Genomic DNA, 18,974 nt, shown 5'->3' with positions numbered 1-18,974 from the left:
ACCGATATGGGCTGATTCTACTACTTACCATCTGCCTGTCTGTCTGTCTATCTAAGATCTATCTTTATCTATGTATATATATTTTTCTCCATTATTTTTGTGGTCCTACCTTCACTTCCTTTCTAGGTCAGCCCTACACCTATTACCACTTAGAAGGTCTCTCCTTGTCACACCCTGATATTCCACCAGTCACTTTTCGCTCCACCCTCTCTATGTCATATCCTGTTTCCACCCTACTTGGAGAGTATAAAAACAGCTGCTCTTCTGATTAAAGACACTTGGAAATTGTTTTCCGGCTCCGAGAGTTCCAGAGTGTATCTCCTGCGAAGTTAGTGTGGCAAGAGTTCCTGATCCCTCTCCCACGCAGCAGCCTAGATCGGCTCCAGTTGAGATCTCTCCAAGCCAGAGAGCACTAGCTCCAGAAGAAGCACCCTCAGGCTATCTCGGCAGGTGTTGGTCGGTCAGTCTCTACCCCTGGACTGTTCTAGTAGAGTAGGGCTCTGGAGAGGTGAAGTTCTGGGAAGCATTGGTGAGATCATCTTCCCAGGGAAGTCAGGATGGAATCACAGTAGCACCTGCAATTTGGTGGCTGAAAGGCAGTAAGATGTAAAACAGGACAAAATGTTTAGTTAACAGGAACCATAAAGTAAGTATAATGCAGATGAAAGTACAGAGCTTAGGATAGAAGGGAGATAGGAAGTCTATTTTAGGAGTGTTCCTAGGAACTTATGTCTTAGTAATCTTTGCTTGAGCTTATTAGCTAACATGGAGGTGGACTAACAATATTGTCTGAAAAGATGGTGTCAGAGTTGAGAGTAGTACTAGAAATCAGGATTAGGGTAGAGAGTTGCTTGCAAATTTAACAAAAAATATATAAATGCAATTAACTGTTTACCTCAGTGAGCTAACCTGGGGCTCATATCTATTCATGTTTAGCACTAGAGCCTCTGCAACCTCCAAGTCCCTGTCAGGCTTAGCTCACAGTTGATAATCACATCTGAGAACATTCTAGGATACACTCACTTCAGAATCAGTCTTCTTTGAGTGGCAGAATAGGATAATCCAGCCTCCCTTTGGAGAGTAGTTCATAGTGAAGGTATGGTCCTGAGAAGCCCACAGAAGGGCTTATGATGTTGTTCCTAATAGATATGACCAGTGATAATAGAGAGAGGTCTAGGGGAGAATCTATGGGGTATTCAAGGATTCCCTGTCTAGGACTCCAGGTGATGATAACATGGCCTAATGGTGGCCAAAAAGGTCATAGATAAGTGAGCTCGTCTCTTGCCCTTATTTGTAGTCCCTTTATCTGATAAGATTAGACTTTCTCCCCATGTTGAGTGTAATTTGTTGTATCCAAACCAGTATTGGATTTATGGAATAGGGCCTCATGTTGGGGAGGAAATAGACCTAGGATTTTAGTGAGGTCTTAGTTAGCCTCAAGTTTTTCTTCAGTTACTTGATTAATGATTTTTTTTTTTTTTTAATACCAGAGCAGTGCTCAGTTTTGGCTTATGGTGGTATGGGGGGTTGATCTTTGGTCATTGGAGCCTCAGGCATAGAGTCTGATTACGTAACCATTATGCTATCTCCCCCTCGTTTTTTAATGATTCTAATAATGGTTGTCATAGGGACAGTACTTGTCCTTTACTTGATGTGTAATTTTTGCCTGTATATCTCTTGGCCAGTTGTATAGTGTCTCTTCTAAAATTAACCTAAGAGTAACAATAATGCTGATGCTCTGTCAGAAGAGATTTAAAAAGATGGAAGACTATATCGTACTTAAATTCTTTTTGAGTTATTTGATACTCAACTACATAAAGTGATTGAGAGAAGTGAAGTAAGGGGTAGGAGAGGATGGTGTATAAGCCTAAATAATAAATATGTGATTGGAGAATTTATGATGCCTTCTTTAGGACATTCTACTAGAATACCAGGCTTATGCTATCTAAGTCTAATCATAAAGGGCTATTTATTAAGCACTTTTACTTTGAGGTATATAATTGTCCCTTGCTTATACTAGGTACATGTAGGCCCTTGACTGTATTTAATATCTGTAATTTTGTTAGAATATGTGCCATCTGGAAACGAACTAGGTAGTCCCATGCAAACACAGACTTTCAAAGTTTTACTTTGCTTATTAAATGCAAGAAGCAATGGCTACTACTCAGATGGAGAACCTTAGTCATATGCCAGGACCCTGAGTTCCCACCCATACAAATAGCTAGCCTGAGGAAGTCTGGAGGGATGTTCCCAGATACCTCGAGATGGGAGACTATCCAGTGTATCACTGATCAGAACTCCAGCAAAGATTTTATGGATAAAACCACATGTAAAGGAACAAGAAGATCAAAGATGTTTTTAGTTGAATATACATCAGGAACAATTGTCAAGGTACAAATTACTTTCAAGGTAGGAGAGACACCAAGAATGTGTTGGCCTTACTTATGATAGTCTTCTCTTACTATGCACTTTTTTGATGCTCCAAGAAATATTTGTTTATTCTTAGGTCATTTTCTGCACAAACCCCAAAGCCCTCATGGAAGGAGTCAAACATCAGAGTTACAGATAGTTAATATTTTTTTTTAATTTAAAAATGCATTTATTTATTAATAGTGAATTTTCTTCCTTTTATTTTATTTCTTTAATGTAATTTTTACCAGAGCATTATTCAGCTCTTGCTTACAGTGGGGCGGGGGATTGAACTTGGGTCATTGGAGCCTCAGGCATGAGAGTGATTGCATAACCGTTATGCTATCTACCCTTTGCCCTTTTAATCTTTATTTATTGGGTAGAGACAACCAGAAGTCAAGAGGGAAGGGGGTGATAGAGAGGGAGAGAGACAGAGAGACACCTGCAGCACTGCTTCACCACTCCCAAAGCTCTCCCCCTGCAGGTGGGGACTGGGGGCTCAAACTGGGTCCTTGCACATTGTAATACATGTGCCCAACCAGGTGCACCACCACCTGGCCTCGTGACAAAGAAAAGAAAGCTTCATGGAACTCATTGTGACACCTGTGTCAGTACCCCCAGCCATTGGTACTGACCAGGATTGGGAATATTACCTGCACAGAGGATTCCAATGCACTGACATCATTGTTTCTTAACCAGGAGGAACAGGGGCTCCCACAGCACCCATTCCACCAACTGAGAAAGAGACCACAGGCACAGAAGAGGGCACCAGAGCAGGACAGTCCAATCAGGGCTCTAGGACCACTTGACCAGGCTCTCCAGGCAGTGCCAGTGGCTCCACTGTGTCTGGATCATCTGTGGCAGGGCAACACACCAAGGCTCCATCATCCCAGGGCTCTGGCACCACTGGACCAGCACCTAATGACTCTGGAAAAACAGGGCCACCTGCAGAAAGCTCTGGGACCTCAGGCAAGCCTCAGTAAGGATGTCAGTCCACAAGCTCATCTGTCCATCGACCTGGCACCTCTCAATCAGCTGCAGTGCAGACTAGAACCACTGGGCTATCTGTCATGGAGGCAGGAACCACAGGGTAATCCCTGCAAGACTCCAGGACCACCCAGCCTGGCTCAGCAGGCAGTAGCAGTGGATCCACTGGGGCTGGAACAGCAGGAGCAGGGCGCGAGACCACGGCTCCATCATCCCAGGGCTCTGGCACCACTGCACCATCTTCTGTTGTCTCTCAGACTTCAAGCCAGTCTAAGGAAGGATCTGAATCCACAGGCTCATCTGTCATAGGATCTGATTCCACTTCAACCTCCTTGGTGTACCCATGGACACCACTGGATTCTCTTCTACCCTGCTGGGCACTACTGCTTCCTCGGTGGGCATTGTCACAACCACAAGAGTTTTTCCTCAGGGATCCTCTGCTGACATAGCTCCAGCAGGTAAGCCTACACACAGTATATACAAACGTCTTTTTTTCCTTTACATTCTCTCTTAGGTATTTTCAGGCCATTTTGAGCTGTTAATGGCTACCTGAGTCTTCTTAAAATAATGAAGCTTTCATATTCTAAGTCAGGTCATCATATATTCATCATTTATACATCATGTTCTGTTTAATCTTTTTTTAAATTTCATTATTAGAAACAGAAAGAAATTGAGATGGGAGAGGGCCATAGAGGAGAGAGACAGACACCTGCAGTTCTACTTCACCACTCGTGAAGCTTCCCTACTGTAGGTATGGACTAAAGGTTTGAACCTGGGTCTTGGAGCACTGTAATATGTGTGCTCAACCAGGTGCACCACGACCTGGCTCATCAGGTTCTGGTCTTTTAATTTATCAATATATTATTTAGAATTGTGCTAGTTGTTCTTATTTAACCCAACATTACAATGAAATTATTTTAAATGCTTGCAGATAATTCATCTACATAACAAGTTTATTTTTACCCTAACCCTTGTGATACATGCTCTTTAGTTTCCCCCCTCTTTCAAATGGAATTCTCGAGAAATAATATTTTTAGGTTTAATGAGGACTGAAGCTTAGGCTGTCTAGTCTCCAGTCCTGTTCTCAGCCCCTACCCTCCTCACTCCAGTGGCTATAGGAACAATCTGTGTATAGCACATACATCCAACCACACTCTGCCTCTGGAACTTGCAGTGCAAAAGCAATGATTATTAAATGTGACTCAGTTATTCTTCCATAAGTAGAATGTACTATCCACTCTGTTTTATGCTTAATAATAATAAGATGTAGCACAGACCTCACTTAGTAGCTTGGTTCACTGTGTTATCAATACTGCAGGCTTTATTTCCCCTTTTCATTTGTGATTAATGGTGGTTACAATCTATTAAGATTACAATATGTAGGTCCATGACATACTCCTTATCACTGGTTTTTTTTTTCACCTATTTCAAACAATTAATCACTTCTGGCCTTTCCACTGCTACTCAGTGATGGTGGAGTATAGCCAAGTTTGTTACCTACATGAGTGTAGATTTGTCACACATAAACGCAACCAAGAATTAGAAATTTCAAGCTTTTTTAAAAAAGTATTTATATTTTTATTCCCTTTTATTGCCCTTGTTGTTTTATTGTTGTATTTTTTATTGATGTAATTATTGTTGGATAGGACAGAGAGAAATGGGGAGAGGAGGGGAAGACAGAGGGGGGGAGAGAGACACCTGCAGACCTGCTTCACTGCTTGTGAAGTGACTCCCGTGCAGATGGGGAACCTGGACTGGAACTGGGATCCTTACGCTGGACCTTGCACTTGGCGTCACGTGTCCTTAACCCACTGTGCTACTGCCCAACTCCTGAAATTTCAAGCTTTATTCAGGAAAATTGAGAACAGACATTTTAGAGTACATGTGTGGAGAGAAAGAGAGAGAGAGAGAAAGAAAGAGAGAGAGAGATCGAGAAATGAGTGTGGGAGTAAGTTACTGATATGTTGAGGGCCCCATGTTAGCAGAGCTAGAAAGGGCCTGTAACAGAGCCTTATCAACTCCCAAGCCCCGCCTCCACCCTCTTTCTAAGCCATGCCCATACCTGTTGCCACTCCCATTTCCTGTGCATTCTTTACTTTTTTAACAATTTTATTTATTCATTTATTTTCCCTTTTGTTGTCCTTGATTTTATTGTTGTAGTTACTATTGTTGTTGATATCATCGTTGTTAGATAGGACAGAGAGAAATGGAGAGAGGAGGGGAAGACAGAGGGGGAGGGAAAGATAGACTCCTGCAGACCTGCTTCACCACCTGGGAAGGGACTCCCCAGCAGGTGGGGAGCTGGGGGCTGGAACAGGGATCCTGACACTAATCCTTGAGCTTTGTACCACCTGTGCTTAACGTGCTGCACTACTGCCAGACTCCCCCATTCTTTCCTTTCTTCCCCACTGGCTTGGAAAACATGTTCTGGCAGTGGTGCTCCAGGGAGTGTCTATACTCCCCAGGTTCTCCCTATCCATTCTCTGACCTGAGCAGCTCTAAGGGGCAGCACACCTGAAGACACAAAGTCTGTTAATGCCCCTCCCAGAAAGTGAGAGTATCAAGGATGTAACACGGGAAGCCTCTCCTTAAAACAGGGCTGTGGTCCAGGAGTGGGTGTGGTGGGTGGAGCATCTCACCTGTGGACCTGAGGTCCTAGTTTATTCCTGCCATCTCGGGTGCTACAGGGATACTGTGCCCTCTGTATCTGTCCCTTGAGGTCCCCTCCATTAATACATATGTCACTGTAACCACAGGACTGTCATTTATACTTAAGGCTCAGTTACCATTGCTATTAGAGCTGCTTCTGACCTCTGTATACTCCGGGAATCTGAGCTGTGGATGCTAGGATAGAGAGTCAGTATTCAGGGGCTGGGTGATGGTGCCTGTGGTAGAGTGCATATGTTGCTATGAACAAGGACCCCACCTGCAGGGGAAGCTTCACGAGTGGTGAAGCAGGTCTGCAGGTGACTCTTGGTCTGTCTCACTCTCTATCTCCCCATCTCTCTCAATTTCTCCTTATCTATCTGCTAGCAGAGGAAATATATATATATATATATTATATCTATATAATATAGATATAATATATATATATATTATATATATATACGTCCTACAGCAAGGGCAACAAAAGGAAATAAATAATTTTTTTTAATTTCGAAAAAAAAGGTGTAAAAAAAGAAAAAGTGGACAGGGGTAGATGGCATAATGGTTATACCAAGAGACTCATGCTTGAGGCTCACAGGTCCCAGGTTCAATCCCCCACACCACCATCAGCCAGAGCTGAGCAGGGTTATCTATAGTCCTATGTTTTCTAGTCAGACAAAAGAAGTGGGTTTCATGACTTGAGTGAAAATGCAGCTTAACTACTGCTTCATGAAATCAGATGCTATCGACAAAAATCTTGAAAAAAAATCTCAGTGATATATATATATATATTTTTTTTTTTTCCTCCTCCAGGGTTATTGCTGGGCTCGGTGCCTGCACCATGAATCCACCGCTCCTGGAGGCCATTTTTTTTCCACCTTTTGTTGCCCTTGTTGTAGCTTCGTTGTGGTTATTATTATTGCCCTTGTTGATGCAATTCGTTGTTGGATAGGACAGAGAGAAATGGAGAGAGGAGGGGAAGACAGAGAAGGGGAGAGAAAGATAGACACCTGCAGACCTGCTTCACCGCCTGTGAAGCGACTCCCCTGCAGGTGGGGAGCCGGGGGCTCGAACCGGGATCCTTACGCCGGTCCCTGCACATTGCGCCACATGCGCTTAACCCACTGTGCCACCGCCCGACCCCCAGTGATATTTTTAAAACTAGGTAACTTATCCCCCCCCCTTTTTAAGCCCTGAATTGTAGCAAGACACATTTGTATGGTCAGAATTTAGTTAGAAAAGACAGACACCTGCAGCCCTGCTTTACCATTCACAAAGCTTTTCCCTGCAGGTGGAGACCAGGGCCTTGAACCCAGGTCCTTGCGCACAGTAGTGTGTGTGCTTAACCAGGTGGACCACTGCCTGGCCCCCTAAAGAGGACAGTTTCAACATAAGTGTTTAAAATTCACTGCTTGCCCAGAATTTGAAAACTGAGAAAGCCCTTGGAACTGATCCTTAAGAAGTCTTGGGTGACCTGTAGGTTTACAGAGGCAGAATTTGGATTGTAAAACAGTAAAAAGTGGTAGCTAGAAGATCTAGTGACCACTCCCAGAAGCAACCAAAAATTACCCTTTACTTAAAATTATAGAATAAGACATGGGGGCCAGGCAGTGGTGCGCCTGGTTAAACACACATTACAGTGCACAATGATCTGGCTCCAAGCCCCTGGTCCCCACCTGCAGGGGGGAAGCTTCACAAGTGGTGAAGCAGGGCTGCAAGTGTCTCTCTGTCTCTGTCTCTCTCTATCTCCCTCCCACTTCCTTCTCATTTTTTCTCTGTCCAATAGTAAATAAATAAATAAAGTGGAAAAAAAGGAAGTATAAAAATAAGACATGAGGGGCCAGGTGTGGGTGCACCTGGTTAAGCACACACATTATAATTTACATGGATCTGGTCCCCACCTGCATGGGGAAAGCTTTGCCAGTGCTGCAGGTGCCTCTCTATCTCTCTCTCCCTTTTTATCTCTCCTTCCCCTCAACTTCTCTGTCTCTATTCAATAATAAAAATATTTTTAAAACTGATTTTTAAAAAGATAAAGGAAAATAATAAAGGGGCCTGGTCAGTAGTACACCTGGTTAAGTGCACATAGTACTAAGTATAAGAACCCAGTGAAGGATCTGGGATTGAACCCCTGGCTCCCCACTTGCAGGGGGAAGCTTCACAAGCAGTGAGGCAGGTCTGCTGGTCTCTTCCTCTCCTCTCAGTCTCTCTGTTCTTTTTTTATTTTTTATTTATTTAAGAAAGGAGACATTAACAAAACCATAGAATAAGAGGGGTACAATTCCCATAACCTAATCTCCACATCCCACCCCCTCCCCTGATAGCCTTCCCACTCTCTATCTCTCTGGGAGTATGGATCCAGGGTCCTTGTGGGTTGCAGAGGGTTTAAGGTCTGGTTTCTGTAATTGCTTCCCCGCTGAACATGGGCCTTGACATGGGTTGATCCATACTCCCAGTCTCTCTGTTCTATCAAATAAAAATGGCCACTAGGAGCAGTGGATTTGTAGTGCAGGCAGAGAGCCCTAGCAATAACCCTGGAGGTAAAAATAAAAAGAAAATTAATTAAAATAAGACATGTGCTCATGCATGCTGACTAGGATGGTTTCTTCCTGGTAGATGGGTGTCATTTATGCACCTGTGGGAGCACATACTCAGGGACTCTGAAAGCCAAGGCCATTGGCCACTATCGCTGCCTGATCATTATCCACAAATAACCTGTTGCATGTTGCCAGATGTAACCTCCATTTTATTAACTTCATATTAACAGTGTGCCGTGGTCCACTGGGAGAAGAAAAAGTGGTGAGTATCCCATTTCTCTTTGCTTGAGTCCACACTTGCTGTCACCCCTCACTTGAATAACGTGTCCACCTGACATGACCCATAACCTGGAGACACATGGACGGCCAACTGCCACCAGTGCACCTGCATGGCTGCCAGGTCTGTGGACTGCAGACCCCGGGAGTGCCCCGCCCCACCCACATGTGGAGCCGGAGAGAAGGTGGTCACCTTCTCATCTAGTGATACATACCTGCTGTGACATTGGACACTATGGTGAGTCATACCAGCATGTTTAAAAAAATATTAATAAAAACTTCAGAGGGTCATATAGCATGATGGTTCAGCAAAAAGACTTATTCCTGAGGCTCCTAGGTCCCAGGTTCAAAACCCCACACCAACATAAGCCAGAACTGAACAGTTCTTTGGTAAAACAGAAAAAGGAGGGGGCTGGTGGTGACACACTTGGTTGAGCGCACATGTTACAAGGTGCAAGGATGTGGTTCAAGTCCCCATCCCCCACCTGCAGGGGGAAAGCTTTGTGTCTCTGTCTCTTTCCCTCTCTACCTCTCCTTACCCTCTCGACTTCTAGCTGCCTCTATCCAATAAATAAAAGTAATAAAAAATTAGAAATATTAAACCAGCATGTTTGAACTGAAGGGCCTAGTTTACTTTTGCATACCTAGGAGATATTTATTGAGCTACTTGTACGCGGTGCTTATGTGACGTTTACCATCCTAAGAGATGCTAATAGATGCTCTGTTTACTGGGCTCAAGACCCTGTTCCCACCTGCACAAGTGGTGGAGCTGTGCTGCTGGTGTCTCTTTCTCTCTCCCTCTCTTCTTCTGTGGCTCACCTCAAAGGGCACCAGTAGGGTTGGTCACTAAGTACCGGGCATGGAGGTTCTGAGCCAGTGTCCCAAAAAGACATGCTTTATGACATTCAGATCTGTGAGCTGGAAATCTGTGGTTGTGACTAGAGGAAATAGGTGGCCCAATTCTCAGAGATCAGAGAAGAAAACCCAGAGAGACCAGAACCTCATGTTATATAAATAACAGCACAACATCTTCAGGATTGGATTCTGACAACTGATTTGTCATCTTGGAAAGTTGTTTCATGTTTTGTTTTGTTTTTTTGCAGTTAAAATCAGATTCCTTTATTGTATCAAAGTATAATCTGAGTTTTACAAAGTATTTTCCATATATATATATTTTTTCTTTCTTCCCATTTTTTTTTTACCAGAGCACTGCTCAGTTCTGGATGATACTGCTGCAGGAGATTTAACCTGGTACTTTAGTGTCTCAGACATGAGAGTCTCTTTACATAACCATTAAGCCATCTACCCCACCTGTATTTTACATTTCTTAGAGGAGAAATACAATTTAACATGTTGTATAAAGGTAATATAATCTTCTAATTAATTAATTAATATTGAAAGCATATAGTTGTGAGGGAAAACATTTAATTTTTTAAGGACCACTATCAAGCAATCCTAAAAAACAGATGATTCTCAAGTTGATACCACTATAGGTTAACTCTTGATACTATCAAAACATCTAAAAGGTATGTGGTGGAGCTGGGAAGACAGTTAAGTGGTTTTGCTAAAAGACTTTCACTCCTGAGGCTCCAAAGTTCCAGGTTCAGTTCCCAGCAGCAATATCAGCCAGAACTAAACAGTATTCTAGTAATCAACAAACAAATTAAATGAAAAATAATAGCATATAAAGAAAAAAAAAGAGTGGGTGTCGGGCGGTAGCACAGTGGGTTAAGCACACATGGCCCAAAGTGCAAGGACTGGCAGAAGGATTCCTGTTCCAGCCTCCGGCTCCCCACCTACAGGAGAGTCGCTTCACAGGCGGTGAAGCAGGTCTGCAGGTGTCTCTCTTTCTGTCCCCCTCTCTGTCTTCCCTCCTCTCTCCATTTCTCTCTGTCCTACCCAACAATGACAAGATCATCAACAACAACAATAATAACTACAACAACAGTAAAACAAGGACAAAAAATGGGAAAATCAATAATAAAAAATAAAAATGGAAAATGGAAAAAATAGCCACCAGGAGCAGTGGATATGTAGTGCCAGCACCCAGCCTGGAGGAAAAAAAAATTTTTTTAACTGTGAAAAAAAAACATTAAGAATGGGGAGTCGGGCAGTAGCACAGTGAGTGAAGCGGAAGCGGAGCAAAACCCAAGGACCAGCTTAAGGATCCTGGTTTGTGCCCCCAGCTCCCCACCTGCAGGGGAGTCGCTCCACAGGAAATGAAGCAGATCTGTAGGTGTCTATCTTTCTCTCCCCCTCTCTGTCTTCCGCTCCTCTCTCCCTTTCTCTCTGTCCTATCCAACAACTATGACATCAATAACAACAACAATAATAATAACAACAAAAAACAAGGGCAGCAAAAGAGAATACATAAATAAGTATTTTAAAAAATTAAAAATATAACCCCTTGGATTTTAAATTGACAACTTATTTATCACACTGAAATTATCATCTACCCTTCCTAGTTTTTAGTTTCCAAAGGTGATCTGACTGGAGAATAGATGAGTTTGGTTTTTTATAAAATCTTTTTTATATATATATTTATTTTCCATTTGTTGCCCTTTTTTTGTAGTTATTTGTTGTTATTGATGTCATTGTTGTTGGATAGGACAGAGAGAAATGGAGAGAGGAGGGAAAGACAGAGTGAGGAGAGAAAGAGAGACACCTGCAGAACCTGCTTCACTGCCTGTGAAGCATCCCCACTACAGGTGGGGAACCACGGGCTCCAACTTGGATCCTTATGCCACTCTTGTGCTTTGCGCTGCCTGTGTTTAACCCACTGTGTAACAGTTAGACTCTCTGCTTTTTTTTTTTTAACATAAACCTATGGTGATGTTTAGAAACTATGGGAACAGTAGGAGGTGGCTTGCAACACTGCATAGAACTTGCTGGCAGGAAACTTGATCCTAGATGCCATGTATGCCAGAGTGATGACCTGCTTCTTACTCTCACTAATAAATATAGAAGTGCATCTACTAAAAAAGAAAATGTTTTACCTCAAGTCATTTATATGAAAAAAAAAGTTCAGATAAATAAATGTCAGTTTATTAGTCATCTTATGGTTTGAGACCCAGAAATAAATACAACTTTGATTTTCAAACAAAAATGAATAATAGGGGTTAGGTGCTGGTTCACCCAGTGAAGTGCATAGTACTGTGTGCAAGGACCCGGGTTTGAGCCCCTGCTCTGTGGCCCTGCTCCCCACTTGCAGGGGGGAAGCTTCACAAGCAGTGAAGCAGGTCTGCAGGTATCTCTCTGTCTCTCTCCCTCTCTGTCTCTCCCTCCTCTCTCTATTTCTCTCTGTCCTATTAAATAAAAAGTAGAAAAGAAAAAGCAAACAAACAAAAAATTATGAAGCACTCTGGGGAACTTGACAGGGCACACAAGGAAGAAGATAATTTGTGGATCTTGCCTTTTGTTCTCATCTGATGAGCCAGTTATTCTGTGCCATGTTACCCTTATTATTTGTTATCCTTAAATTTAGACCGTGGTGGCCAGGTGGTGGAGTGCCTGGTTGAGTGCTCACATTATAGTGCATAGGGACCCGGTTCAAGCTCCCAGTCCCCACCTTCAGGGGGAAAGCTTTGTGAGTGGTGAATCAGTCTGCAGGTGTCTCTGTCTCTCTGCCTCTCTATCCCCCCCTCCCTTCTCAGTTTCTGTGTCTCTATCCTATAATAACAACAACAACAATTCAGAGTGTGGCGGTGACTGGCTGCCTGATTACCATAAAATAACTTTCCTTGAAACCCTGGTATAGTAGAGTAACATTGTGATAAAAATAAAGATAATAACAGAAAATTAATTTACATGATAGAAGTCTACATCAAATTGGCATTTGAAATAAGAAAGCTCTTTTTTGAGGTCCCCTGTTACGGAGCACATGAGTGGAAACAAACTGCTTCTGGAAAGCCTTGTTTTCAGTAGCTTAACTTTTTCCTTTCCTTAATTTCCTTTTCTTTTTAAACTATCTCTGTGCATTGTTGTGTGTTTAACCAAGTATACCACTGCCTGACTCCCCCCTTTTTTCTCTTGGCTTTTCTTTCTTTGTTTATTTTTCCTTTCTTTCTTTTTTTGCTTTTGGGCTTATCACCAGGTTTCAGGGCCAGCACTATGAATCCACTGGTGCTGGCAGCCATATATTTATTGATTCATTTATTTATTTATTTTGGCTAAGACAGAGAGAAACTGAGAGGGGAGGGGGTATATAGAGAGGGATAGAGACCTGTTTCTCTGCTTGTGAAGTGTCTCTCTGCAGGTGAGGAGCCAGGGCCTCCAACCAAGATCCTTGCATGGGTCTTTGTGCTTTTATACTATGTGCACTAAACCCAGTGCACCCCCACCTACCCCACCCTCCCATTTGCATTCCTTTATAGGTGAGAGGAAATACAAAATAAGAGGCAAAATCTTCACCCAGCACTTTGTATAGGCCAGAAGAAGCTCTGCAAATGTCCCCCCTCTACTTAGAGGGAGAGGGGAGTTTCTCTGCATGTGATGCCTCTTTTTTTTTTAAATTATCTATGTCTGGATTGACTGATTGATTAGATAGAAACAGAGAAATTGATAAGGGAGGAGCATATAGAAAGGGAAAGAGATGGAGACACCTATAGCTACATTTCACCACTTGTGAAGTTTTCCCTCTGCTGGTGGGGGTCCAGGGGCTTGAACCCAGGTCCTTGTGCACTATGATGTATGCACTTAACCAGGTGCACCACCACCTGCCCCCCTGTTTTTTTGCTTTTAAAGAAGCTCCCACTGATTTTTTTTGTATACAACTCTCTATATATGCTATTCTCTTTTAAAGTTTTATTTATAAAAAGGAAACATTGACAAGGCCATAGGATAAGAGGGGTACAGTTCCCACCACCAGAACTCCACATGCCATCCCCTCCCAATGGCTTTCCTATTCTTTATCCCTCTGGGAGTATGGACTCAGGGACATTATGGTGTGCAGAATATAGGTCTGGATTCAGTAACTGCTTACATGCTGAATATGGTTGTTTACAAGTGGATCCATACTCTCAGTCTGTCTTTCTCTTTCTCTAGTGGGGCAGAGCTCTGGGGAAGTGGGCTCCAGGACACATTGGTGGAGTCGTCTGTCCAGGGAAGTCCAGTAGGCATCTTGGTAGCATCTGAAACCTGGTGGCTGAAAGAAGAGCCAAACAAATTGTTGACCAATCATGAACCTAAAGGCTGGAATATTGCAGATGAAGATTTTGGTTCTCCATTTTGAAGATAGCTAGTAGGCCTATTTTAGTTCTATTCCAAAGGGTTATATATTCCAGTGGGATGTTATATTCCAAAGGGATATTATGTTCCTACTGCTTTGTCCTCCTCTCAGGCAGTCTCATCATGCAGGTAGCAAGGATGGTTCTGGGCAAAGCCCTATTTCTTTTTCTGGCTCTGAGATTTTGAACTTTACATCCTGTCTCTAGATTTTATTCAAACTTAAGTCTGTCTTGAAACCCTAACACCATCAACACAAAATGAGTTGAGTTAGATTCTTAAAATTTATTTTGGATTTGAGTCCCCACCACAACTGCAGAGGAAAAGCTTTGTGAATGGTGAAGCAGTGCTGCAGGTCTCTCTCTCTCTCTCTTCTCCCTCTTTATTTCCCCTTTCCCTTTTGATTTCTGCTGTTACTATCCAATAAATAAAGATAATAAAATATTTTAAAATTATTTTTTAATTTTTAAAATATTTATTTTCCCTTTTGTTGTCCTTGTTATTTTATTGTTGTAGTTATTATTGTTCTTATTGATGTCCTTGTACTTGGATAGGACAGAGAGAAATGGAGAGAGGAGGAGAAAGCAGAGAGGGGGAGAGAAAGACACCTGCAGACCTGCTTCACTGCCTGTGAAGCAAACCCTCTGCAGTTTGAGAGCCAGTGTACTTAACCCAGTGTACTTAACTGTGCTACCTCCTGACTTTGCTTAGATTATTTTTAAGGAATTTGTATTTACAATTAAATTTTGATTTGATAGAACAAGTCAATTCATACAAGGAAGGGAGATAATGGAGAGAGAGAAAGACACGTACAGCTCTGCTTGCTTGTCAAGCTTAACCCCACCTCCTAGCAGGTGGGCACTGGGGCCTTGAACCTGGGTCATTAGTCATGGTTATGTGCATGCTCAACTGAGGTCACCACCACCTGTGCCTATTTTTAAATTATTAAACAATTTTTAAGAATCCCCTCAAATCATCTGCACTATTCCAGCTTAGGTCCATGATTGGTCAATGATTTGTTTGGCTTTGAGTGTTAACTCTTTTCAACCACCAGGTTCCAGGTGCTAGCATGATGCTGACCAGACTTCCCAGGACAGAGAGCCCCACCAGTGTGTCCTGGAGCTCTGCTTCCCCAGAGCCCTTCCCCACTAGGGAAAGAGAGAGACAAGCTGGGAGTATGGATCAACCAGTCAACGGCCATGTTCAGCAAGGAAGCAATTGCAGAGGCCAGACCTTCCATCTTCTGCATCCCACAATGACTTTGGGTCCATACTCCCAGGGTTAAAGAATAAGAAAGCTATCAGGGGAGGGGATGGGATACAGAGTCTGGTGGTGGGAATCGTGTGGAGTTGTACCCCTGTGCTTTACTCAATGTTTCCTTTTTATAAATAAAAAATTTTAAAAAGGGAGTTCGGAGGTAGTGGAGCGGGTTTAGCGCAAGTGGTACAGCATAAGGATCCTGGTTCCAGCCCCCAGCTCCCTACCTGCAGGGGTCTGGCTTCACAGTCAGTGAAGCAGGTCTGCAAGTGTCTTTCTCTCCTGGTCTTCCCTTCTTCTCTTCTTCCCTTTGTCCCAGCTGCGTCCAGCACAGCGCCATGGAGCCCAGCGGCCTGCGCCCTAATGCCTCCTTGCCCCCACGCTGCATTGCATTGCATCGCACCCATAGGCCCCAGCGCTGGGGCTCAACCCCGTGCCCTGAGCACCTGGCCACGATTGTGCGGAGGCCCCCCGCGTGGAAGTACTGCTGAGGACTCGGGACAGTGCTGTGCCGGACAGCCTCGGCCAGGTCCATCTTGCTGGAGCCCATCTACTGGGATTCCTCCAATGCCAAGTAAGTGGCCCCAGGGGCCCTGTGCCCTCAATGGCTTGGGTATTGTGCCTGCCTGGGAAGGTGCTGGGTGGGGGGAGGGGCGAAGTCAGGGTGCAGCCGCTGAGGGGCCAGAGTCCTCGGGACCCTGTCCCCAGGCAGGGACACCCTAGAAGGGTGGCTGTGCACCCCCAGATCCAGCTGCTTTTGGCTTCTGGGAGCAGGAGCGCAGGGACCCCGCCAGAGAGTCTGGGAGGCTGGCCTTCCCTTTCCTTCCTGCCAGGAGAGGGGTGCTTGGGTCCCTGGGCTTCCCCAGCATGTCCATGCCAGCAGCTCCCAGCACCCTGAGGGTGAGGACCCTCCTGCGCAGGAGGATTCCGGACAGTGTGCCTCCCGCCCACCCCAACCGCCCAGGCCGGAGGGGACGGACCCAGGAACCCACCAGCCTGCTGTGGCTTCAGGAGCAGCCAAGCCCAGAGAACTTTCCGTGCGCCCCCCCACCCGAAATGTGCGCCGGCTGTCCTTCCTCTCAGTGTGGTCCACGATGAGGTCCTCTGGGAAGATGGTTTGGAATCTTGAACTTCGAGTTTGGCCTGGGGCAACATGGGGAGCCAAGCTCCCAGACTAGGGTGAAGGCTGGGGCTCGGGGTGTGGGTCCAGGTTGGGGGTCTCCTGGCATTTCTAGAAGTGGAGTGTTTTCTCTGCCTCTGTCTCTCTCGGAAGAGACATGCATTTCAGAAAAGTGCCCCAGGCCTGCTGGCTTGAACCCATGTGGAGCTGTGCTGGGCTGTGAATTGAGTCTGGGCTGAGGGTCTGGCACTTTGCAACCTGCTGGTCCAGGGAGGCCACTCTCAGTGCCCCCCCTACCCCCCACCCCTTCCGGAAGGTTTGGGCCTGGCTGGGCTCCATGTGCGGTGGGGGTGGGTGGGGGGCGCCTGGGGCTCTTGTGTCTGTGGGACAGTCCTGGGGGGACTGCGGTCCGCCTGTGCACAATGAGATGGCCAGTGCGCTGGCAAGTGGGAGCTGCACTAGGAGCTGGGCAGAGCCAGGCAGGAGCCAATCTTGGAGCTGGGTAGGAACCGGGCAGAAACCGCGGTTTTAAAACAAAGGAAGTTAAAAAGGAAAAAAAAATGTTACTTATTAATACAAAAAAGAGAAGCAGATCATGACTATGGCACATGCAATGCTGTGGACTGAATTCAGGACTTAATGCCGACAGATCCATTGCCGTAGCCATTCTGCAATTCTAGAGTATAAATAGGTTATTTTATTTTTTGTTGTTGTTGTTACCAAGGTCTCATTGTCTCCCTTTCTTTTTTGTTCTTTTCTATTCTTTTCCACTCTTTCTTTATTTTTATTTATTTTTCCTTTCTGTTGCCCTTGTTGCTTAACATTGTTGTGGTTATTAATGTCGTTGTTGTTGGATAGGACAGAGAGAAATGGAGAGAGGAAGGGAAGACATAGAGGGGGAGAGAAAGACAGACACCTGCAGACCTGCTTCACCACCTGTGAAGGGACTCCCGGGCAGGTAGGGAGCCAGGGACTCGAACCAGGATCTTTCCGCTAGTCCTTGAGCTTTGCGCCATGTGTGCTTAACCGGCTGTGCCACTGCCCAACTCCAACTGTCTCCATCTCTTAACACTTTTTAAATAAGATTATAATATAGTACTAGCTGCAGATGATATAAAATTTAAGATTATAATATAGTACTGGCTGCAGATTGGCTTTTTTGAAAAAAATCATGGTAATATTGTTCTCTTAACTGTACATCTTTTAAGTAATACAAAGACTTTTTAAAAATTTTTCTCAAATATTGTGCCTGGGGATCAATCCCACCCAGAACCTTGCACCTGCATGGGACAGCTAGAAGCCTCCCCGCCAGTCTCCATTCTGTATCCTTTAAGAGAGGGAGATGGGAGTCAGGCTGTAGCGCAGCGGGTTAAGCGCAGGTGGCGCAAAGCACAAGGACCAGCATAAGGATCCCGGTTCGAACCCAGGCTCCCCACCTGCAGGGGAGTCGATTCACAGGTGGTGAAGCAGGTCTGCAGGTGTCTATCTTTCTCTCCTCCTCTCTGTCTTCCCCTCCTCTCTCCATTTCTCTCTGTCCTATCCAACAACGACAACAACAATAATAACTACAACAATAAAACAACAAGGGCAACAAAAGGGAATAAATAAATAAAATAAATATTAAAAAAAAGAGAGGGAGACATGCAAAGCACTGCTCCTCTATGCACGGAGTCCCTCCCATTGCCTGCCTGTGCTGTGTACTTGCAGTGTCGAGGATCAGACCCCCAGCCACATACTATATAAAGCATGTGCTTTACCCCCTGAGCTGCCTTCAGATCCTGAGTTTGATCCCTGGCATTGCATATACCAGAATGATGCTCTCATTCTCTCTCATGAATAAAAAGTTATGTTATGTTATATTATGTTTTTAAGAAACATATGTTATGTTGTGTTTTCTGTTTAAGAAACAAACAACCTGCACCTATATTTAGGCTGGTAACTGGACTCAACAGTAGTCCACGCCTACTTAAAATCCAGAATCAACAAATTTAGAACAAGGCAAAGGAGAGAACAGTTATACAATCTTTTTTTTGAAGACACTGAGTAGCTTCTTTTCATTGGTCTACATGTACTATAGAAGGGGGTAGAGGGGCACAGAAGCAGCACTCTAGCATATGCAGTGCTTGGGATTGGACTCAGGAACTACAATTTAGAAGCTCTGAGTTCTTCCATTGTGCAACTTACCCATCTTCAGAGATAGTTTTCCTTTGTTTTGTTCTAAAGACCTTATTTATTGATTAAGGAGAGAGATATGAGCAGGAAGGATCACTGGGGATTGAACTTGGGACCTCATGCCTGAGAATCCTGTACTTTATCCACTCTACCTCCTCCTCCCAGACCACTGATAATTTGGCTTTTATTGGAATTTGAACTACTGAAGAAACACTCTTGGGGTCCAGTTGGTAGCGCAGCAGGTTAGAAGCACATGGCATGAAGCGCACGGATGGGTGTTGGGATCCCGGTTTGAGCTCCCCACCTGCAGGAATGTCACTTCAGAAGAGGTGAAGCAGGCCTACAAG

This window comes from Erinaceus europaeus (genome assembly GCF_950295315.1).
Source record: "Erinaceus europaeus chromosome 6 unlocalized genomic scaffold, mEriEur2.1 SUPER_6_unloc_45, whole genome shotgun sequence".
In the NCBI taxonomy this organism is placed as follows: Eukaryota; Metazoa; Chordata; class Mammalia; order Eulipotyphla; family Erinaceidae; genus Erinaceus; species Erinaceus europaeus.
This window is presented reverse-complemented; position numbering follows the sequence as displayed.